The sequence below is a fragment of the Ursus maritimus genome, unplaced genomic scaffold (assembly GCF_017311325.1).
Source record: "Ursus maritimus isolate PB19 unplaced genomic scaffold, ASM1731132v1 scaffold_12, whole genome shotgun sequence".
Taxonomy (NCBI): domain Eukaryota; kingdom Metazoa; phylum Chordata; class Mammalia; order Carnivora; family Ursidae; genus Ursus; species Ursus maritimus.
Genome location: NW_024423564.1, coordinates 19,266,654 through 19,291,162, shown reverse-complemented (window position 1 = coordinate 19,291,162; position 24,509 = coordinate 19,266,654). Strand labels below are relative to the sequence as shown.

The window sequence follows — 24,509 nt, the reverse complement described above, 5'->3', positions numbered from 1 at the left end:
CTAGGAAAATATTTTAAAGGAAAGTCTGCACTACCGACTTTATACTGAGATGGTTTATATTCAGTGTCCTTTACTATGAAGTAATGAGTAAAATATATTGAATTTTCTTCAATAACTTTGAACATAACAATGTCTTTTAAATTAAACGTTGGAAATATCAAATGTCCAAAATACCAAATGTTCCACAAAAAAACTTTTTCACTTTAAATCTCAGATTTTTCTGTAACAGAAATACAATGTGTCTCCAAATAGATTAAACGAAATAGAACATTAAAATTCTAACCTCATCTGCCAATCCCTCAAGGATCCTGAGAATCAGCTCTTTAACTAATAATAAGGAAGAAAATAAATCATCCTCTTTTTTTATATATCTAAGTCTTTAAAATGAAAATCATATTTTAAAATGGGACAACTGAGAAAAGTCTGACTTAATTTTTAAGCATAAACGCCTAACAGAACCTTTCTTTCAAGGTTACTCAAAATTATATCACAGGAAGTTAAAAACCATATTTAAACTCTTAGGAAATCTCAGAACAAATTCTTGTCATCTTCCATGAGGTAATTTCATAAAGCTGCAGTGCCCCCTGGTTGCTCTTTCATCCACCACTCTGGCCAGCCTCTGAAGAGAGTTGTGAGGGTCCATCTGATTTATACTACACTACGAAACAAGGTTGACCTTTGAACAATGTTAGGGTTAGGGGCACTGATGCCCAGCACACTCAGAAATCCCTGATAACTTTTGACTCCCCCCAAACTTAACTACTAATAGCCTACCGTTGACCAGAAGCCTTACTGATAGCATAAAAAGTCGATTCACACATATTTTGCATGTTATATGTATTATATACTGTGTTGTTACAATAATGTAAGCAAGAGAAGAGAAAATTCTATTAAGAAAATCATAAGGTAAGGAAAATGCATGTACAGTACTGTATTGTAAAAAATCCAGGTGTAAGTGGACCTGTGTAGTTCAAACCTGTGTTAAGGGTCAACTATACTTTTAATCCTGAGTATCAGAGAAGCTTTCTCAAATGACACACATTGCATTGGAATGGATGCATTTGGATTATAAATGTTTTAAAAGTTGGCAATAGTCTAATCACTGTAACATGATAGCTGGCAATTGTTGGTTCATCGCATTTGTATTGGTTCATTGCATTTTTTATTTTTTGTATCAGAGATAGTTCGCTTTAAGTATTGAATTTCAGCAGAAGAACAGTTGTTTCCAATTTTACTAATGATTTCCACATTGATGGATATGGATTACTGTAGATTTTGGACACAATTAAAGCACTGATCATTTTCAGAATAATTCATTTCTTGTTTTACTTTAACTGCTTTTCTTTTTTCCTAGAATATGAGAGAGATAAACATCACAAATAGGGACTGATGAAAAGAGAAAATGAATCATTTTTAAAAGTTGTTCATTAAATAGTTGTATTGTCAAATAAAAGCAATAAAATAATGCTTCCCATAGAGCAAACAAGTAAAAAACAGACCATTAATATGAATGAATGTTAATTGACAGAATTTTAAATTAATAGGGTTAACCATAAAGATTATCTGAAAATGTGTTAATGAATTAATCATGTTTTCCATTAACAGAAAATAATGAATTGAAGAAATATCAGATGGGTTATTGTGTTCATTTTTCATGTTAAATAAAATATTGCTCGTTTATTAACATCTCAATATGAATGATAGGAGAAAGATAACTTCGTAGACCTCAAGAAAACAAAAACAGTATAAAGGATTCATGCAATCTTAAATTAAAGCTATTCTTGCTACTATCACACACACACACACACACACAAATACAGAATAAGCTTTAAAAAACAGAATTCAATAAGCAACAGGCAAAAGCAGACCTGCAGATAACTGTCTCAAGGACACCTACTTGACATTTGAAATGTTCCTTTCTGAAAATATGTACCCAAACAAATCAATATTATCTCTGTATTTCCTTTTTGATTTAAAATCATAACAACAAATGTGTCAAAGTTGTTAAGGAAAGTATAAAAACAGTCCCATATTCAAACAATTCCTTTAGGACCTTAGTAACTTTAATATTAGCTTCTATGACTAATTAAACAGTAATATTCATTGCTAAAAAAATCACCACACTTCCAGTCAACAAACAGTCAACCAAACCAGCAAACCAAAATTCTAGTCAAGAACCTTGTTCTAATTTAATAATTTACCCTACCGGAGCTTGTAAACCCGTTATCGAAATATCTGCAATTAATCAATGCTCACCCAATGACCTTGATTAAAAATACTAATGACAACAGCAAGCATGCAAAAAATCCTAAATTAATCATCCATAGAATAGCAGATTTCAAAGTGAAAGATTCTAAAATGAAATAATTAAAGGCAAATGAAATAATTTATTATTAACCTAGAAAGTATGACTTCCGTGCATACCTTGAAGAAACTTAACATTTCACAAAGTTTGTTACGTACATGGAACATATTAAAAAAGAAAACTTTTTACTTGAAGCATCAATTAATTAATATTCAAACCCTATTCCTGAATGTTGTATTTTCCTCCAGGGTTTCCCTTCAGATGAAAAGGCAGTTGTTATACAAAAATGCTAACAAAGTGTTATGATAAACCCATCTGTGAGAATTCCTCAGTTGCTAGTACAAGAACAATTAGAAGCGCTCACGTGAGCCGCTCTCCATCATTTCTTGGCTTCAACAAGCAGCCGTGCACACAACATTTCAGCAATATCCTCAGAGGGAGTCATTTCAGAAACAACTGGGAAATACTCACCAAAGACGAAAGTCTGGCAAGAAAGTACTCCAACTCAGGAACTTACTGCTTTAGACTTTGAGGCATAAAACATTTTCCGGACTGGTTTGACACTTACAGCATCAAAAAACAGGAGGGGGAGATGTAGGGGAATATTTTTTACCATGTCATTCATTGTCTCCAATTAATGTATTCTTCCTAAGTTGTAAGTTATTCATTTTAAAATGCATACATACAGTAAGAGAAAAAATAAAGAATAAATTGTCGATAAGTTGCTTTTCCCTAAAATCGAACTCTAGTTGTGAAATGAACTATCAGGAGTAGTGGTATGCTTAGGAAGAATGGATGATGGATATGTAGTAAAGTGAATAAAGCAGTTTTACAAATGAAATATGTTTATGGGATCATGTGGTAGAGAGAAATGAATGCTTTTTCTTTGACCTCATATATTTCTGCTGATTTTTTTCAGCTATCAATAGAATTGCTCATCACACCTTCACCCTGTCCCATATGTCCTACTCTGGATTTTGCAATTTACTAGAATCAGGAATATCATCACCATAATCACAAGGTGAAAATAATTTCATTTCACAGAGTGCAATTATGTATTTTATAGAGGATAAAGGACAGGGTCAGTTTTGTATTATGTAATGAAGAGAAAGACTCATAAATTCATAGAATTGTAAATTGAAGGTCAAAGCCAGTGTAAATGAGTAAGACTGAAGGTACTAAAATGAGCTCTGAGGTGACCAAGAATATTATGTTTGCCAAATTTTCCTATCTCAGTTTCTAAAAATGATCTGGTAATAAAGCCAGTCTGTCATATAATATAAACATCAAATTCAGTAGATAATTCCCATTCACACAAGCCCCATTTATTTAGGCCAAGATTATACTCAATTCTCTTGATGTTTAATAACTCAGACCACTTTGTCAATAACCAGTATTACAGATAAGGAAATAGCAAAGCCTAAAACCTGTAGATCTTTCCACGATGAGGCTTGTGCGGCTGGCTTCCCGAAATGTCCTATATAAAATGGTACATTTGTATTTCACTTGAAAGCTCTTTTCAATTACATTTTATCCATTATTTACATTTGTCATTTCCATGATAACTTCTGTTATGTTTACGCATTTTCTCTCTTTGGCTTCTGTGCCAACTCTCCCTGATTTCTTCCGACAGTGGATTAAGGTAGCCCACATTCTTGTTAGCACCGGTAAGTGTGAAAGGCACTTGAGTGCAGCTTTAAATGAAGACGGATCACCCGCAGCAAAGGCAGTGTCTCCGTAATCTGCGAAGCAAAAAACCCTCTTAATGGTTCAAATTGAAATGAGAGAAAGCTTAGATAATTTGTCTGCAATCCAATGCAGGTAGAACTGACTGATTCATCTTAGTGTTTGCTTAAGGTACCATATTACTATTGTTTCGGTTACGATGACATTTTTAAAGGCTGACTGCATCCAATATCCCTAAATGGCACTTATGCCTGTAAAGCATAATTTTATCTCTAGATATTAATGTAGTTTAATTTATTTTCTGTAGGATATGATCAGTAAAGAAAAAACCTGCATTACACATTAGGTATATAAGTAGTTTGGAGTCAAATTCAATTTCTCAAAACTACTATTAAAATGTATCAGACAGATCATGACGAGTTCACACATTCATTTTCAGTATGATCTAATATTTCATTACCGTCATTAAATCAAAATGGAATTTGAATTTATCATATGTGGATCAGTTTTACCACTTTGAACAAGAGTAATCCAAACCTCCAAAAAATATATGTATTAAATCACAAAAGATAAAAAAAAACATGACGTTGGTTTATATTCTTTTTTCAAAAGAAAATTCATCTGTTGATCTATAGAAAAAAGCAAGAGCTAGAGGCAATGGTCCTGCCAATCTACACGGTAAGAAATTAAGAGCAAAACCTTTGGCTACTACTTAGCCCGTATCTGCGACAGGAATAAGAAGGGTTTGCGGTGGAGAGTACCACCCAACAAAAATGAAACAGGTTTCTGTAGAAGTAGAAAAACAAGGTGCAGTCATACAGCTATGACACAAAAGTATGTAATAAAAAGTTAAAGAAAAGTAGGGACCAGAACGTATTAGTTAAAAGGCTTTTCAAAAAAATTCTGTAACGATGTGTGGTGATGGATGTTAACGAGACTTGTTGTGGTGCTTATTTCACAAATATCAAATCATTGTTGTATGCCAAGCACTAGTAATATAGTATTGTATGTCAATTATGCCTCAATTTTTTAAAAAATTCCTAAGTGAGAGGATCTTATTGAGGAGGATGAATGGGAGTATTTTGCACCATCTTTTTAAATTGTTCTTTCAGAATGTAGTTTCCAAATGTGGGTTAACTGGATTAGCCTGCATCGTATGCAGCACTTTTGGGAATGGGCTAAAAATTCTGAAGCTGCTTTATATGTATTCTAGGATTAGGAAAATAAACAAGTGCTTCGTTGATATGATAGCCAGGATTCTCAATGTTAGAAAACAGAGTTACAAGTATGGAAGGGACAAAAGATTAGACTAACTATTGTCCAGGTGAACATGAATTAGAAGTAACAGTATGAAATTATGGGAGATATATATATATATATATAAATGATATACATACACATGTATATATATAATATTTCTTCCAATCAAAGAAAAAAGGAAAAGGACACAGAAATCAGCTTGAAGAGGATCCCATTGGTTCAATCCGGGGAATTTAAGCAACAGAAACAATTATAGTTATATAATCCGTAGAATAAAATACATATGTATGAATTTACATTAATATAAAAAATAAATGGAGGATAGAGAATGCTCTTGTAGAAAGTTTGATAGAAATAGAAAGTTGTAACTTGGAAACCATTAAGGCAGTATTAATTGTTCAGATAAGAATCACCAAATGATGCTGAAATTAGTGGGGAAAAGTATGATGAAAAGGACTATTTGCATAGTTTCACAGTATCTCCCCTCAGGATAGTTATTGACACAGTAATTCTGCGTTAGAGAAAGAGGGCAGACACCAAGTTAGCAAAGCATCACGCTTAACATTACAAGAGATGGAACAAATGAACACAATGCGTCTCCTGACATGATGTGCTAGAAAGAACACTGCATCATTTCTATGACATTCTTGGCAAATACGCCTAAGCTGAATATAATTATAAAGACAAACCCAAATTGTGGGGCAGTCTACGACATAGCTGCTCTGAATTCTTCCAAAGTGCAAGGTTATAAAATACAAAGAAACGTAGAGGCATTTTTCCAGATTAGAGGTGATGAAGGAGACCCAACAACTAATGTAATCCTGGAATAATTGGTGACACTTTAATAAGGCTGGTAGATTATATAATAGCAATGTATCGTTGTTAATTGCCTGATTTTTATAATGTTGCTGTGGTTATATAAGGCAATGCCCTTGTTTTTTAGAAAATCACTCTGAAGTATTTAGAGTGTTTGCAATTTACTCTGAAATGTTTTAGGAAAAAAAAAGCTAATGTCTACTGAGAGACAGAAAATGAATGATAAAACTAGTGTAATGTCCTTTGCAAATCTGGGTGAAGAAAATCCGTTCATTCTTTATTTTATTTTTATAAGTTGAAATTAGTTTTTACAAAAAACTTCAAATAAATAACATCCTGGGAGAGTGGAATTGTTGTACCTTGGGACACGTTCCCTTGGCAGGATTAGGACACAGTTGGGGAAAGTCCTGAACTAACAGTGCCCCAAATGCCACATGGAATGAGCTCCTGATGAACCATATAAGAGTAATTATCAATGAGTGGAGCAAACGATGTTTCTCAGGCCAGATGGCAGATGTCTCCCATACAGAAGATTTCTTGATTTCAGTTATCTGATGATTGTTCTCAAGATAAACTTGTGGACAAGATAAAGAAATCTATTTACAGACCATCAATGTATATCTATAGGTTATTAAAAACAGAATTGTAAAGCACATTGTTTCTTAGAGCAGTTGTTACCTAAATGTGGTCTAAATTTAGGGGAAGACTCTTGTATGTGAGAGAAAATTTTGATTTTAATCCTGAGCTGTGGAAACATTCTTACAATTTTGATGTCAAGAACTAAGGTATGGCTATCACAGTAGCTTCTGACAAAAATTTGGTTGAGATATCTAATATCTTTGACAACACATTTTAAAGAATCAGAAGATTGAAGTGTTGAACAAAAACATAAAGGACTATGATAATAGAGATTAATATAGTTGTTGTTTATAGATTCAGGGTGAGAACTGAATAAATACAGAAACAGATTACTCAACCAGACCCTGCTACAAAGATGACTCAGAAAGGGAGAAGAGGTTTTGAAGGGTTAAATACCCACCTGGGTATTTTATTTTTTAGAATACCCAACTAAAATAATATATATTACTCAGTTTCTCGTATGTACACTCATGGCCTTCTGGATTCCTGGAAGAGCTCCACAAAAGACAAGGCCAACCTGGTTTCCAGTTATGAGAAGAGTTTATTAATCTTAATGTGTTTCTGCTAAGCTTGTGAAAGCAGTCTGTTTCAAAGTGACTGTTTGCATCTGAGTTCAGATGGTGCAAACTTTAACCCTCAGTTCTATTCTCTTTCACTTTTCATGGAACTGCTCGCTGAAGAGCTTCTGTCCTCCGGCTGTCATAGAAGGAGTCTATATTTTTGAATGCAACATATAAAATAGGAAACAAATGTTTCCTCTTCTCATCTAATTTCTTGGCCTTAGCCCAGGTATCTCCAAAGCTTGTAAATATTTCCAAGGCAGAAACGATGGATGTGCGGTAAATGTCAGAATAAGTACCAGATATTAGTTTGGAGGAATTATTGATGAGCAGACTCAGCTTTCGGCAGAAACATTGTGAAGATCAAGGAACACAGCCTTGTTTAAACCTTCACATGTACATCTGATGATGGCTGTGTACGTGCATGTGTGCCCATGTGTGCGTGCGTGAGCACACACGCACGTGCGCACACACATCCCATAGAGTTAGCATTAGATAACTGTACCCCAAAAAAAGTTTGTTCTATCTCACTAAGGCCAGTCATTTCACCTGCTGTATCAGGCCTCTTTAAAGGCAAAAATTTCTGCTCCAAGGTAGAGCTACTGGAAATAGTCCCAAGATGCCTACCATTATCAGCTTTTAATAGGAAGTCCCTGTCAACGTAATTTAACCATTTGGGAAATATGTTATTTTTTTTCCTTCTTATTTTTTTTCTTCCGAAATGCCAATTCTGACAGCCAGAACTTATATTAAAATTATATATTATCCTACCAAATGCTACTTACCAACCTAGTGTTTAGTTGATATTCATATTAAATGAAAGGAAGGGGAGAAATGTCTCTACCTCCTTAACCTGAATAGGACTCATTTATTTCTGTGTTGTAGAAATGGAGAATTTTTTGAGTCTGTCCTGCTTTAAGATCCTGACAAATACTCACCAATGCCCAGACCTGCAGGTATCCTGGTAAATGTTTACTTAATTGTCATTGTGAACTTCCCCTCTACTAAATCCTAGGTCATATTATAGTTCCTTAAAGTATAGTCTTCTTTCTCTCTCTCTCTTATTTTTTTTTCAGTTCTTCTATTTCCAACTTCAATCAGAACCATGAATTCTAACAGCCTCCTTCTTCCTCTCTCAGTATCAAAAGTGGGAGAAAAAGTGTCAGAAGTGGGAGAATATGACTCATTTAAAGTAAACATTAAAGAGCTTGGTAAAGCAATTTTCTATTTTTTCCCACAAGTTATGTTTCATCTGAGTGTATTAGTCAGAGATACAGCAGCACTATGGAGCCCCCCCTTTGAAGATCAATAGTGTAACAGCACATTAGATGACCTTTTACATGACTCCATCCAAACCTCCGTAGAGATGGAAAGGGGAGCATTGTCTAGTTGTGACAGGTGGAAAGTGGAATGGATTATAATTAATGCCACTGCAATCATTCTGTCTTCTGCTAAGAGCCTGCCAGCTTCCTCAGAGCGTCGCTAACTCTCTGAGTGTTCAGATTCTTTCTTCATTCAAGTATAGAGATATTTGATACTACAGATTGCTATACAATAAGTGAGATGGGAAACTATCACCCGACCACCTGAAGACACTAACATTTTATAGAATGTTTAAAATTAAAGAATAAATATGAGGTTTATATCTAAAAATTCACCTTTGGAAGTGTAATTTATGGAAATTCGCACATCTCAAGCTTTGAAACCCATTTGTGTACCCAGGAACTAATTAATGGAACTAAGATAAATGAGTCCAAGAAAAATGATACTATTTTGATCTAATGCAATACAGTAGTCCACTCAAATCCACTAGAAAATTTTTTCGCCCCAAGAAAATACATCCCACCAATGACGTAGTAAAATCATGATGAGGAACAGTTATTTCTGAAATTATGTAACAATATATTCTTGTTTTGCTTGTAAATAAAAGATAACATAGCACAGCTGATGCTTGTTTAAACTTTGCATACAAATATGCATGATGCCAACTGGATTCAATTTATCCTGTCTTAATTTGAATTAACTTGACAGATCTTTTGACACATGCTGAACAGACTAATTGTTGCTTATTTGGGTGCACTGAATCAGTGAACATGGCAATCAGAATCCAAGCAGATGTTCATAGTTTCTGTGATTGCCCGGAGCCTGAGGGTGGAAGAAGAGGGAGAATCATTTTGCTGATTTACTTTTGTTAGTATCTGTCAAGGCATGGGCTGCATTACAAATACAATTGTTAAAATAAGCAGACTTTGCTAAAGAGTCGTGAAGAACAGATATGAATACTAATTATAATTTTACCTTTCGATGCATTTGAACTTACAAAGTCCCTGTAATCAGAATTTGGTAATGGTAAAATTTCCATAGCACATCTGTCTTCTTCTAGCCTTTCCCCCCCAATATCTTTCTTCTTTAAATGTTATTAATTTACTACCCTTACTGCCCACTTTGTCAAATCTTGTATTGTGCACTATTTACTACATTATTTTTTAAGAATGGGAACACTATAGATTCCATTGACTCTTCCTGTGAATGAATGGAAGAGGTCACTAGAGTTGGACGGACTTCATGCACCCTTTAAAATTTTGATACATTATTTTGTGTTATCAATTTGAAGTAAAATTTGCTGTATACATCTTAAAAAATAACAGTGAATTAATGCGGTAAAATTTAACAGAGTACAAGTTGAGAGTTAAATAGTGAAAGAGTTCAGATTGTAAAGTGACTTCTTAAAAAGGTCAATAATCCATTTTATCACATATTTCTGGTTCATTTGTGTTTTCTTTTGTATAATTTTTCCTGCATGCCTTATCTGGTTTTCTACTAGAAATCCCATAGCTCTGTTTATATTGGTTTGTAGAGTATGCAGTTTGGACACTGATCCTTTGCTGGCTTACGTGCTGCAAATATTGTCTTACAGGCTATGACATTCTAATTTTTCTTTGCATAGAAATAATAAATAATAAATTGTCCTATAACTATTTCTCTGAACATTGTTTTTTGCCTTTTCTCTGTCCTTTTCTCCTAAATTTCCTATTAAAATATATGAGGTTGTCTTATTCTTTTTTTCCCTTATTTATTAGCATTTTCTTTTTTCTCATCATTTTACCTCTTTATTCAATTTAATATTATTACACCTAGTTTCTAGCTCATCAATTCTGTTTTCAGCTGTGTCCATCTGATTACCTTTCTATCACTACATAAATATATGAATCATATAATTATATTAAATTATAGAATTAATTCTCATGACTCATGTGTGTGTTTCCAGAAGTCCCATTTAGTTTTTTTTCAAATCATTTTTGTTATATCTTGTTCTTTCTTCTTCCTTTTATTTTAGACTTTGTTTTACTTCTTTTTTTCCAGGGAGGAGAAGGAGGTAAGAGACATTTATCTGACATTACTATTAGGAAATCTCCATCTAAAGTTGATTTTTTTTCCCCACAATCACCATCTATAATTGAGTTCACATTACTATCTAAACCCACACTACGTTCTTCTTGTTCCTCTGCCTTTTTAAATATGTACAATTTAATGCCATTTAAAGCAATATCCGATATAAAATCTACCTTAATCTCTCCAGAAATGTATCCATTTCTCTCCTCTACACTGATTTTACCCATGAAGCTCTTCACAAAACTGTCTTCAGCATTAAGTCCTCAACTGGGTTAGGGCCACTTGGGGACTATTTCGGTGGCCAGCTGAGAAAAAGACGGTCAAGCCCCAAAGCTCTGAGAGTAGCTCAGGGGGGATTGACCTCTGGATCGCAGAAGTGCCTGACGAGCGGAGGCCTCCTGCCCTCTAGCGGAGGCAGATCTAGGAGCGCCCCAGAGGCTGGGTGGCACCCAGCTGTTCAGTGGCCCATCTACTGCACTACTTAGCCTTGGGTTTTTGGCCAAGTCATCTACACCCTACACGCCTTTTATAAAATGAGGATAAAATCACCTGTCTCAGGGATATTATGAGGTTAAAGGAAATGATGACAACGCGTACTGGCATATAAGAATTCAAAAGTTATAACTGTATTTCACTTTTTAAAACAGCCCCGCCATCTTGGTTCTGCAGCACTCATTCTGCTGTTGATTTTCATTTCTGTCTCTCTCTCATCTTGGTTTCTTTCAGGACGTTTTTCTAACCTTGGACTGACAAGTCATTTTCCAGCAGGTCTTGCTTGCGAGAATCATGTATACTGAAATGAGAATGTGTCCCGTAAGTCAACTATTGTATTTCTTTTTGCCAGGTCAGGTGAGTCATGGGTGTAGATCAGCCTGATAGCAATAAACTCTTGGTGGGGCAAGTCCGTGGTTCAAGTCTCAGGAGAGGTTTTCGTTATTGTTGTTGTTTCAACCAAAGCCCAAGCCAACACAGACATCTTTCCCCGTCTTATTCTTTTGCCAATAGGACTTTTTTTTTTTTATTTTTATTTTATGGTGTTACTCAATTTTTTAAATTTTTATTTATCTGTTTGAGAGAGAGAGAGAGACAGAGCACAGAGGGAGAATGAGAGGGAGAAGCAGACTCCCCGCTGAGCGGAAAGCCCGTTGCGGGGCTCGATCCCAGGACCCTGAGATCATCACCTGAGCCGAAGGCAGATGCTTAACCAACTGAGCCATCCAGGTGCCCCAATAGGACATTTTTAAATAGTCTGCTTTTCACAAAAGGTGTGGCATTTCAAGAGCCCTAATTTTATGTGATGATCTCAACTCTAAATCCCCAACTCGCACAGGCCTAAGGCCACATCTCCTGATTCCAAGTGAACGTTAGACAGTTACCATTTTAAAAGAAACAGACATATCAGACTTGCTGCTGACATAAAAATGCACAACACATTTTCTTTATCTATTCTTCCATTGATGTACACTTAGTTTCCATATCTTGGTTATTGTGAATAGTGCTGCAATGAGCAATGGGAGTACAGCTGTATCTCTGAGATCCTCATTTCAGTTTTTTTAGCTATCTGCCCGGAGTGGGATTACTGGATCATATGACAGTTCTAGTTTTCGTTTTTTGAGGAAAGTCTATATAAGAGTTCAAATTTCTCTTCATCTCATCAACACTCACCATTATTGGTTATTTTTCGAATAGTCATCCTAGCAGGTGTGAGGTGATACCTCATTGTGGTTTTGGTTTGCATTTCCCTGATGATTAGTGATTTTGAGCATCTTTTCATATACCTGTTGATCATGGGTATGTCTTCATTGGAAAAATATTTACTCAAGTCCCTTGTCTATTTTTAAATTCAGTTATTTATTTATTTGTTACTATTGAATTGGGGAATTCCTTACATATTTATAATAGTAACCCCTTAGCAGATTTGTGGGTTGTCAGCTGACCTTCAACAAGGGTACCAATAATACACAATGGAGAATAGTCTTATCTTATTTGTACTTTAGCTGCATCTATAAATAATATTATTATGTCTCCTTGTGAGATATATATATGCATATATATCGTACCTATACACACATCAAAAATACATAAAATGATATGGCACTTATTTCTTTAAATCTTGCTTACTATAGCCAATAGCATGTGTTTAAGATAAATGCACAACGCTGTGTGAAGGTGTTGCTTATTTGTTTTTATTGATTTATATTTCCACAGCATAATTATTTGCTCTGTTGTTAATGGTCTTTCGGGTTGTTTCCCATCTGAAGCTAATATGAACAATATAAGTATAACTTTCTGGAAAATTTATCCCAGTTTTAATGGGGAAGAGATTCTTTAAGATTTATACATAGGACTAGAATGGCTGGCAATATACATTTCCTGAACTTTATTAGATATTCCAAGATAATTTTCAAAGCAGCTGCACCAATTTTCACTATCACCAACAGAGTATGAGTGTTCCACATCCTTGCCAATAAATTAATTGGGTATCTTTATTCATGTTTATTGAGAATTTAAGCCACTGGCTTATTTTTCAATTTATTTTTCCACTTTCTTAATGATATTTTGAGAATTCTTTTCTATATTATGGATATGAATTAATTTTTGTGTCCAGAAAGAATAAATGGGTTTTAGTTAATTGATAAGACAGGTCTCACCAATCTTTTCTTTTAAAATATCATTTTTCTTATTTTCCGCATTTCACACACACACACACACACATACACACACACACACACACAGACACAGTTTATTTTCTTGTTTCTTTGCTCATTTTCATGGGAAAATGACTTTGCTAAATAGATCTCAAACATACTGCTGACTCCGCTGTTTAACTGAAAAGCCTTAACAACTTCTGCTTTTATCATCTTTAAAGTTCTATTTCCCCCTCCTGGGGGGTACAGAAGCAATGTGGTTTCAAAACTGCAAGACCCCAAATTTCAGAACTCCACATGGCCCATTTCACTGCAAGCCAGTCACTTCTTGCCTGAGTTACTCGCTCTCTCGAATCCTTGGTATGAGCAGTAAAGAACGATCGATTTATGTTTTTATTCTGGGTCTTTCTGTTTCTCTTGGAGATATGGGCTTAGGAGGGACTTGGTCAGCTTTCCAAGTCGTCACAGGCAACATGTTATTAAATAAGCTGACATCATATAACGCAGATCTCAAGCTTTCCAATCTGTTGTTCTGTCCCACCCACCACAGAGGCTAATACATTGTTAGAGGTTCCTAAGCCCTGCATTTTTGTTAACAATTTTGGTATTATTTAAGACAGGGACAGCTATTGAAATGGTCTCAAACAGATTAGTCAAACACAAACATATTATCAATTGTAGGCAAGTTGGTAGGAGACTTTTCTCTACTTGGTGATTCAGAAATTCAATCTCTTCTTACTTTATGGCAAAATTGTCTGGTAGGAACTTGTCATTTTCTGCATCTGGTCTGCAAAAGAACAAAGAGCGTGTCCATAATGGACATGCATTAATTTTGCTCGTATTCCACTGGTGAGACTTCAGTCACAGAGAAACATACAAATGCAGATGAAATGGAAAATATAATCTGTGTGCCCAGAAAGAAGAGGAAATGGATTTGTGTCAATGGATAGCAGTTTCTGCTGCAAATATCTCAAAACTATTTGTTTATTGGTCTTCTGCGGCTGGTTTGCAATATTCTTCATGTATACACAGGTCTGTTTATTTAGGGTTCTTTTTTATGTTCCATTTGTCTATTTGCCTATACTCTAAGCCAGAACCATGTTATCCTGTTTCTTATACTACTTATTGTAAGTCTTGATATCTACTCGGACAAATTTTCCTATCTTCTTCTACTGAATCAAGTCCTGGCTATTCTTAAATATATTGCTATGTGAAGTTAGATAAATATTGCGAATTTTTACATGCAAAATAAGTTAGGATTTTAAGCGGACTGTCATTGAATTTATAGATTAGTTTATTGAAAATTGAGAAATTTTAAAACATTAAGTAGTTCTTTAAAATATTGACTCATCAACCTAAATGGTATAGCTCTAAGTTTGTTTAGGCTTGATTTAACATATCTCAATAGAGTTTTATATTTTCCATAAATATCTTGCACTTCTGTTGTTGCATTTATGTTATTTTTAAACAGAATAGTTTTTGTTTTATTTGTTAATTGTTGCCACTATATAAAATACAATATTTTTGTACATTATTTTATATGCAGTAACCTATTATAATAAATTAATGGTGGATTCACTTGGCCACCTAAGTATAAGATCATATCACCTGTGATAATGAAATTTTTATCTTATATGTTTTGTCCCTTTACTTATTTAGTCGGTTCTTTAATTTGTCCTTGCTGCCCTGCTGGGGAATTCCAGTATGAGAATAAATTGTACTGTATATACACGCTTTGACAGGCTAAGCAACATCCAATCCATTCTCGGTTTAATATATAATTATTAACAGATCTTGAATTTACATTAAATGAATTTTTCTTCATCATATTGAGGAAATCATATGGGTTTCACCTTTAATATGCTAATGGTGTTGATTCATTAGTGGATTTTGAATATTAATACAATCTTGAATTCACGAAGTACTATATAACTTACCATATGCACATTATATGTCATATGTATTTGGTGCTCTAATATTTTATATATTATATATATATTTATATATATTAAATATTTTATAAAATATTTTATATTTTATTTTTATTTATGATTTTTGCATTGGTAAGTAAGATTGACTTGTAATTTTCTTTTTTATTTCTTTTTTGTTATTTTGTTGTGGTTTCAAACTTATGCTAACAATTTTTAGAATTATTACTTTTATATAAATTTGGAAGTTTTGGCTGAATAATTTGATTCAATTTTTTAAATTTCATTGTTATTAGGGTATTTTCGTATTCTATTCTTTATTGAGTCATATAAATGTATGAATTTTATTTTGGAATATATTTTGAAATTTAAAATTAATTGACAAAATATTCCATAATATTTTATTATTGAATATCTGTAGCATCTGTATTTTTTGTCTCCCCACCCTGCCCCCTTTTCTCTTTCCTGATGTTGATTATCTGAGGCTTTTTCATTTAGCTGATCAAAGCAATAACGTAGCAATCGGTCGACTTTGTTCATCCTTTCAAAGAATCAACATTTGCTTTCATTGAGTGTGAAATAATCAAAAAGACAAATATTGGTCTCTGCCCCTGATTCCTGACACAGTGTCCCTAAGACACTTGTAATTTCCTGAGTGACAGGGTCTGACACAGAGCTCCTAAATCTCCTGGAATTTCTTGGGTGATAACAATGTCTTTTGTTCTAATGGGGCAACTCTTGTGGATTCCTGCATAGGGGCTGGTCACCAGAAAAACCAAGCCATGATGGGAAGCTTGAAACTCTTAGCCCTCCCTCCCATTCTCTGGAGAGGGAAGAGAGGCTGGTAATCAAACTAATTATCCAACATTCCGGGGCGCCTGGGTGGCACAGCGGTTAAGCGTCTGCCTTCGGCTCAGGGCGTGATCCCGGCGTTCTGGGATCGAGCCCCACATCGGGCTCCTCCGCTGTGAGCCTGCTTCTTCCTCTCCCACTCCCCCTGCTTGTGTTCCCTCTCTCGCTGGCTGTCTCTATCTCTGTCAAATAAATAAATAAAATCTTTAAAAAAAAAAATTATCCAACATTCCTATGTGATGAAGGTTCTACAAAAAATCCCAAAATATGGGGTTCTGGCAGTTTCTGGATTGGTCAATGCATCCACATTCTGGGAGGTTAGAGCACTCCAACTCTACAGGGACAGAAGCTTCTGAGCTAGGGATCCTTCTGAACTTCACCTGTGAGAATCTCTGTATCTCTCTACATGGCTGTTCATCAATATCCTTTATTATATCCGTTATAATAAGCCAATAAATGTGTTTCCCTGAGTTCTGTGAGTCATTCTAGCATATTACTGAATCTAAGGAAGGGGTTATAGGAACGCCCATTTATAGCCAGTTGTTCAGAAATACAGTTGACAACCTGGGGGTAATCACATGGGACAGAACCCTTAATTGGTGGATCTGACACTGACACCAGGTAGTGTCAGAAGTGAGTTGTAGAACACCCAGCTGGTATCAGAGAATTTGTTGGTGTGGCAACAACCCACACATTTGGTCACAGAAGTGTTCTGTGTGACTGTGAATAGAGAAAATTGTTTTCTTCTTATGTTGAACTCTAGTTTTTAATTAGTTGAATTGTTTCTTCACTTATGGGTTTTAACTTTTTGCTGTTTTCTTTCCTTACTGCTCAGATGGATGATTGCTCAGTAGTATTCAGTTATTTTTCTCTAACATACCTACTTAAGATATAAACTTCTCTCTAAACATAGCACTAGATGTATCTCACAAGTTTTGCTATGTAATATTTTAATTATTACTCAATTAAAAATATATTTTATTCCTTATAATTTCTCCTTTGGCCCATGGGTATTTTAGAAGCATGTTCTATTTCCAAATATATGATCATTTTCTAGATAATCTTTAAATTAATTCCCAACTAAATTGCATTTTAGTAAGAGAATGTACTCTGTGTGTATGTATCTCATGTATACTTAAAAAGAATGTGTATTCTGAGGTTGTTCGTGTGGTGTTTTATTAGCACCCATTAGGTCAAATTTCTAATGTGTTCAATCTCTTTATGTTTTGGAGAGAGCCCTTCACTTTACCACTATGGAAGTGTCCTTTTTTTCTAATTCTGTCAGATTTTTCTCTCTTTATTTTGTATTATGTAAAAACAAATTTCAAAGTATTATTGCTTTGGTGAATTTAAATTTCATTTTTAAGTAACTCACTTTATCTCTAGGATGCCTTTGGCCTAATTCTATTTTGTCTGATATTAATAAATTAATTTCTACGTTTTTTGGCTAGTACTTGAGTGGTTCATATTTTTTCAGTCCTCTACTTTCAACCTTATCATTTAAGAGGGTCTTTCATTGCAATATACATCTTCAATTTTTCATTTAGTTCGACTTTTGGGGGGGGTTATTTATTTATTTATTTATTTAAGATTTTATTTATTCATTTGAGAGAGGGAGAGAGAAAGAGAGACAGCATAGCAATGAGAGGCAGAGGGAGAAGCAGACTCCCCTCTGAGCAGGGAGCCCGATGTGGGGCTCAATCCCAGGCCCCTGGGATCATGACCTGAGCTGAAGGCAGATGCTTAACCGACTGAACCACCGAGGCGCCCCTTTTTTGGGTCTTACATGGAACATTATATCAATTCACACTTGCCATAATGACAAATGTACTCATATTTTATGTTATTCCTTCACATCTTTTCTGTATTTCTTTTTCTCTCTTGGGCTATTTTTTCCCCTCTTCCAACATGGAATTTGCATATAATTTTTTAGGGTTACCTTAGAAATTAACAAATCACACTCACCTTATCATGAATGAGATTGTTCTACGATTTTATATCTTTTAATGTTTTTACCAGGTTTTTATATCAAGGGTATACCAGTCTCATCAAGCATGTTGGCATATATTTTTCTTCCCCCTTTGCTTTCTTAAAGGCTTTGTGTAGAAGTTTCTCAAATGTCTGCCTGTGTTCGGCATTAAAAAAATATCTGGTTCTTGAGGTTTTGTTTTTATTTTTAAAGTAAATTTTCATTCAATTCTTTATTTTTTTTTAAAGATTTTATTTATTTATTTGACAGAGAGAGAAAGCGTGCACACAAGCAGGGGGAAGCAGCAGGCAGACGGAGAGGGAGAAGCAGGCTCCCCACTGAATAGGGAGCCCGATGCTCAGCTCCATCCCAGGACCTGGGATCATGACCTGAGCCAAAGGCAGACACTAAACTGATGGAGCCACCCAAGTGCCCCCAATTTCTTTAATTAGAGATGAAGGACTCAGGTTTTTATTTATCTTAAGTCTGTATTGTAAGTTGTGTTTTTCAAGGAATTTATTTCACAGGTTGGTAAATTCATTTGTATGAAGTTGTTCTTATATTCCCTTGCTTTCTTTTTAATTTCTGTAAGATATGTAATGATAGTCCATTTAATTTTTCTAATGTTTGTAATTTCTTTCTCTTTAAAAGTTTTTAGATTTGTATTAATATTTCCAAAGAAATAACTTTGTGATCTGCTTCTTTCCTCCCTGTTTCTATTTTCTAATTGATTTGTACTATTATCTTTATTTTGTCCTTCCTTCTACTTACTTTGGGTTATTACTTCCTTTCTTACTACTTTTTAACGTAGAGACTCAGGTCACTAATTTTTATAATTTTTTTATTATATATATTTAAAACTACAAATTTCTGTCCAAATCATGCATCCCCAGAATAAATTCCACTGGATAATGATGTGTATTATCCATTTCATACATCACTAGATATTACCTGCTAATATTTTTCAGGATTAAAATGTCTATTTTCATTTCCTTTTACAAAAGGAATACATATATGTAAATGTAAACATATACTTGTTAACTAGGAGTAAATTAAAAGGAAATGACAGGCTAGTAATGTTGAAATTTCAGAGCATAGTGAAGAGTAATTGAAATCTTCATCTCGTGCAAGAAAAACTGACAATAAGAAGTAAGAATATTTCTCTAGTATCCCCACTAGTCTTAGATTTCTTCACTTAAAGGGCATTTCCAGGGGTGCCTGGGTGGCTCAGTCAGTTAAGCATCAGACTTTTGGTTTCAGCTCAGGTCATGATCCGCAGAGTCTGCTTGAGATTTCCTCCCTCTCCCTTCTCCTCTGCCCCTACCTTCCCCACCTTAAATAAATAATAAATAAATAAAATCTTTTTTTAAAAAATTTATTATTTATTTATTTATTTATTTGAGTAAGAGTGACAGAGATCACAGAAGGAAAAGGAGAAGCAGACTCACCGCTTAGCAGGGATCCCGATGTGGGGCTTGATTCCAGGACCCTGAGATCATGACCTGACCTGAAGGCAGATGCTTAACTGACTGAGCCACCCAGGCACCCCAGAATCTTCTTTTCCTAAAAAGGGCATTTCCAATTCTGTCCGCAGCTGGAACCCAGGGTTTACCAGCAAGCTAAAAGTTTCATATATCACCATTCATGTATTTTAGAAATGGGCAAAAGAGGGACAAAAAGTAGAAGTCCTCCTCTACAATAGTCCAGTAGTGTATACAGTGCTACTTTTCCCAACATTAAAGGGAATACCAAGTTATAAAGCATTGAAAGTTGCACATTAATTTTCCATACGTATGTTTACATCTTTAGCTTAGGATTTCAGGGAAATCTAACGCGCCTCTATGATTGTTTTTGCAGCTAATTTTAACATAATAATTCGAGTTAATGTGTAACTACACCAGATCTCAGCTGCTCCTACAGGGTACCCTTGTGTCCGCTGTAATTACAACTTATACTAAACATACCAAATGAGCACATGAAAAACCTATGATGTGCTTAATTACACAAATGCCATTTAATCATTCTTCTTTCTAAAACTAGGCAATATCTGTTTCTAAAAAAAACATCAGGGAAATAAAACTATCAAATGATACACTTGCAACAAGTGGAATTTCCAGTTGTGATTGCTTAATAGTTTTTTTTATTATGTTCAGTTAACCAGCATAGAGTACATCATTAGTTTTTGATATAGTGTTCAGTGATTCATTAGTCGCGTGTAACACCCAGTGCTCATCACAACACAGGCCCTCCTTAATACCCCTCACCTGGTTATCCAGTTCCCCCACCCTCCCCTTCTGTAACCCTTCGTTTGTTTCCTGGAGCCAGAGTAGTTTTAAAATATAGTATAATATAGTCTTTCATGGTAATTGTTTTCTGTACCCCCTCACATTCTGGATGTCAAGAAAAGCCTTTAGATATATTTGCACTATTATTGTTGCATTACAAATATTGCCTAATTATCATGTCCATTAACTATACTGCACTTCTCTAAGGTACAGAGCATATTTTTCTCATAATGGAAACCCCCAGTCCCCAGTGCCTTGCCGAGTGCTGGCAGAAATTAAGTGTTGAATAAGAGTATCGTACGAATGGGGAATTAACAAAGGAGGAGAAGGTAGTTGATCATGTCTGGAAAGCCTAGAAGCTCTTCCAGGCAGAGAAATGGACCAAGGGCATTTGAGGTCCAGAAAGCTGTTTGCAAAGGCAAGTAGATTTTGCTCATTTATTCAACAAATATTTATTGAGCCCATTATACATGCTAGACTTTGGGATATAATCTAAGGCAATAACATATATGGTCCCAGGTGTCATGAAGCTTATGGTTTATGAAAAAAATGTGTTCAGCTAATAAATCACTCAAAAGTGTGTTCCTATAACTGAAATAAGTGTATAAAGCAATATAAGTGCATATAATAAACGGAATTAATGCCTGTTCCCGAGTTAATTGAGCATGTTTTATAATGCTAATTTGTCTCTACTCGGGAATTATTTAGAACTTAAAAAAATTAGTAGTCATTCCTGGAGTTGAAGCCCTTGCATATAGTGTTACATTATCTGTTATGTAACATTCATGCTGTCTACTTACGTATATTAGATCACTTAAAGCATAGAGCAAGGTGCTCACAGCTAAAAATATCAATTCTTCCCCCCAATCCCACGTGCTATTTAGGTCATACATTTTACTTTTAACATGCGCTTTAAGCATACAATATATCACTATATTTTCTTTAGACAAAGCTATCTATTACAGCTCTTAAAAGTAAGGAAAGAAAACTGAAATCTATGCTTTTATTCATTTATTCCATATCAGGGTTCATCCTTCTTTTTGATTTATCCATCTTTTTGTCTGATTTCATAGTCCTTCTGCCTGAATATCTCTCGTGGTGCAAGTCTACTAGAAATAAATTGTGAGTGTGTGTGTGCATAAAGCAGATGTTTTTTCCTTCACTTTGACAGATATTTGGGGGTGTATAGAATCCTATGTGGGCAGTTTTTATGTATTTATTTTGCAACACTAAATACAGCAATTTGGTGTATCTGGCTTGCATGACTCCAAATGAGAAGCATGCTGCAGTTCTTCGGTCCTCTTTATGTAACGTGTCTTTTTTCTCTGGCTGCCTTCAAGTTTTCCTCATTTTCATTTATTTTCTGCAGTTGAATATAACAGGTGGGCGTGGGGTGTGTCTTTGTGTGTCTGTCACTAATTTTGGAAAAATTTTTGCCATTATTTCCTCAATTATTTCTCTTCTCCATTTTCTTTTTCTTTTCCTTCTGGGATTCCAAGAATACATTTATTAAACCAGTTAATATTGTCCAATAGTCCTTGGATCCTCTCTTCGACTTTCATGCTTTTTTTGTTTTTTACCTATCTTTGAGGTTATTAATTTTTTTTCTTTTCTTTTTTGGGGGGTATGTGGAGCATAGGGAGCATTTTTGATTGGCTGTATTGGGCATAAACATGTTGAAGGTATTCCTTATCTTTGTTACTGTTTTTTGTTTGTTTCTAGCTTTTTTGTTTCTTTCTTATAGATTCCACTTTGCTGAAATTACCCATTTCATCTTGCATGCTGTCTACCTTTTTCTTTCTTTTTTTTTTTTTTAAGATTTTATTTATTTATTCGACAGAGATAGAGAATCCAGCGAGAGAGGGAACACAAGCAGGGGGAGTGGGAGAGGAAGAAGCAGGCTCATAGCGGAGGAGCCTGATGTGGGGCTCGATCCCATAATGCCGGGATCATGCCCTGAGCCGAAGGCAGACGCTTAACTGCTGTGCCACCCAGGTGCCCCATCTGTCTACCTTTTTCATTAGAGATTTTATCATATTACAATTGAATCTTGAATAAGTTGGGGTTTGGGTCATCAACCTCCCGTGCAGTCAAAAATCTACATAGGACTTTTGACTCCCCCTCAATAGCCAATTGTGGTTTGTGGGTTTTTTTTTTTTGTAAATTCTTAATTTTGGCTAATATTGACTGTAATCACTACTACCACAGATTTATTATGGCTGAGAGGAGTTATTCACCAGATATTCTGTTGTCATTAAACACTAAAAATTAGGAAAAGACTGGAGGGTATTTAAAATGGTATAAGGAGAGGAAAGCAGAAGGTCAAGGGAGAACATGAAGCCCTGCCCAGCCTTGTTATCCAAAATGAGTAACCGCATCTGATCTAACTGAAATGCCAGCCTCTGCAAAAAGGTTTTCAGAAAAAGGTCGCATAACAATTATTCGCTGGACAAAAAAAAAGTCGATGTTTCTAGAAAAGGTCTTGACATGAAAGACCCAACTTAGGAACAATTATAGCTAGCACCATGACAGAGCTGGGCTCCCAGCAGCCTGGCACCCATTAAAATGCTATTGTGGATGCAGAAATCTGTAGGAACTAGCTCTCACTCACAGATGTATGTGATGTTTTATAGCGTGGAGATGTAGACGCTTCTCTCTTATGCATGTAGATGTCATCCGGAAAAGGCTTCTTCCTGCTGCCACATTCAAGGAAATTCTTAGCTGTAGGAATATTACTTATTTTCACTGTGAACTCCTGGAGGTGCAGACAGGATAGTGGGGACTTTCTCTTCTAGAGCCAGAATGGTTTGGAGCAGAATCATGTCCACAAGGCTCAGCTGATTACTAACAAAACCCCTTTCGCCCATGATCCTTTAAAACCATTTCAAACCCAGGCAAGCATCTAATTATAGCCTCTGGGCCATGTTAACCAGTGGTTTTTGTTGATCATCTGGTTTCAAGAAAGGATGCATGATAATCAGTTCCAGCAGATCTAGCGTCCCCTCCATGTGTATGTCAATGAGGGCTCTGTCCTTGAGGTCCTCCCAAAGAGATGGTGCTTCCCTACTATATAGTGGAGGATGCGTCCAGTCTGCACCAACTTCATTCCATCACTTTCACCCGTTGGCACCATCTCTGGTTACCATCCTGCAACTTCTGCAACTGTTCTGCTGTTTCTAAGAATACTTCATCCAACTCGATCCAGTGGCAACTAAAACCCAACTTGTGGATTCCATCAGGCCTCTTCCGCTCTGAGAGTGGAGCTTGGGCTTCCCTGCCCTGATGGCCTTTCGGGCTTTCTGCAGTCCTCGTGGAGCACCCAGAGCCATCCAATGTGTCCTGCACGCAGTCTGCCGCCCGATAGCCTGTTGTTCACTGGAAGTCTCACCAATAACATAAACAACCGATTAACACATACTGTGTATGTTACATGCATCGTATGCTGCATTAGAATAAAGTAAGCTGAACAAGATAAAAATCATAAAGAAGAGAAAATATTTTAGAGTACTGTACTGTATTTTTTTAAAAAAATCCATGTAAATGTAGATCCATATAGTTCAAACCCATGCTGTTCAAGGGTCAACTGTGTAACATTAATTTCAACATTCTGCTCATAGCTTTTCAATATATGTCTCAAATATGAGCCTAGTTTTATTGATTATCTTTGTCTCTTGGAAATGCATTGTTCATTATTTGATTTTTCATAAACCTTGTAATATTTTGTAGAAAGAAAATAGACATTCTATATAAGACTGTAGTTACTGAGGTAAAGAACACTTTTGGGGGGGGCTAGAAATTATCATGCCTCTCCTTCTGGAGACCTTTATTGTGCAGATTTGAAGCCATCTAAAGAGAAGTGGCCTTGGTTTGGGTTGTTTAGTTGCTATTGTTACCCTCAGGGCACCTTAGTCACCTAATTCCTCTGGAGATAATGTGTGTTCTGGGTGGGGATGGTTTTCTTTATGGTTTTATCATTTCTGATTCATCCTCAGCTGCAGATCTCCTTGCGGTGTGCCTGAGAGAGCGTTCCTCTCCAGCCTTCTTTATTCTGGTCATCTTCCAGGAGAATTGTTGACCTGTTACTCATTAACTTTTAGTCTGGTCGTAGCGTGTGCTCACCCCTACGGCAGCTGTAGTTCTGGACAAGCATGTATTCTGATCCTTCCCT

The 24,509-nt window shown here is 35.5% G+C and overlaps 1 pseudogene; it reads right to left on the bottom strand.

Moving 5' to 3' along the window:
* Window positions 1-22,275: 22,275 nt before the first annotated feature.
* LOC103669317 lies at window positions 22,276-23,802 on the bottom strand (annotated as a pseudogene).
* Between the last annotated feature and the right edge of the window lie 707 nt (window positions 23,803-24,509).